Source organism: Mus caroli, chromosome 2 (assembly GCF_900094665.2).
Source record: "Mus caroli chromosome 2, CAROLI_EIJ_v1.1, whole genome shotgun sequence".
Taxonomy (NCBI): Eukaryota; Metazoa; Chordata; class Mammalia; order Rodentia; family Muridae; genus Mus; species Mus caroli.
The window spans coordinates 111,753,222-111,754,070 of NC_034571.1; the positions used below are offsets into that span (position 1 = coordinate 111,753,222).

Here is an 849-nt window from a genome sequence, read left to right on the forward strand (position 1 = left end):
GGAAGGTTTCCGCTATCCGGACTGTGTCTTTATCATTAGTGTTCAATATCTCTGGTGGCTTCCACACTCCCAGCTCCTCCAACACACAACAGCTGGAGTGAGAGGGGCAGAATCAGCTAGCAAGGGTAACAGAGAGTTCAGATGCTGGTGTTGTCTACTAAACAGGGCTCCCTCCAAATATGATCTTCCAGCGAGACTTGAACTCCAAGGCAATGTGAAAAGAAAGGAAGGGTCGCCAGGCGTGGTGATGCACGCCTTTAATTCCAGCACTTGGGAGGCAGAGGCAGGCGGATTTCTGAGTTCGAAGCCAGCCTGGTCTACAAAGTGAGTTCCAGGACAACCAGGGCTACACAGAAAAACCCTGCCTCGAAAAACAAACAAAACAAACAAACAAACAAACAAAAAAGAAAGGAAGGGTCCCCAAAGACAGCATCCAGAGATTCACACATATATGAAAATGTATATTCTCGGGTTCAGCGCGGAAAAAGACAGCAAGCAATATGACTAAAAAGAAGCGGGAGAATCTTGGTGTCGCTCAGGAGATTGACGGGCTAGAGGAAAAGCTGTCCCAGTGTCGGAAGGACCTGGAGGCCGTGACCTCCCAGCTTTACAGGGCAGAGCTCAGTCCTGAGGACAGGAGGTCTCTGGAGAAGGAGAAAAACACCCTCATGAACAAAGCCTCCAAGTATGAGAAGGAGTTAAAGCTGCTTCGGCATGAGAACCGGAAGAACACGCTCCTCTCCGTGGCCATCTTCACTGTCTTCGCCCTGCTCTATGCTTACTGGAGTAAGCTTACTGAGTCAGCCATCTCCAGCCACGCAGGTTCCCTCCCACTCCCCATCCAGAGAC

The 849-nt window shown here is 50.3% G+C and overlaps 1 pseudogene; it reads left to right on the forward strand.

Moving 5' to 3' along the window:
• Nucleotides 1-481: 481 nt before the first annotated feature.
• Nucleotides 482-849, forward strand: part of LOC110306933 — a 34,783-nt pseudogene continuing 34,415 nt past the window's right edge.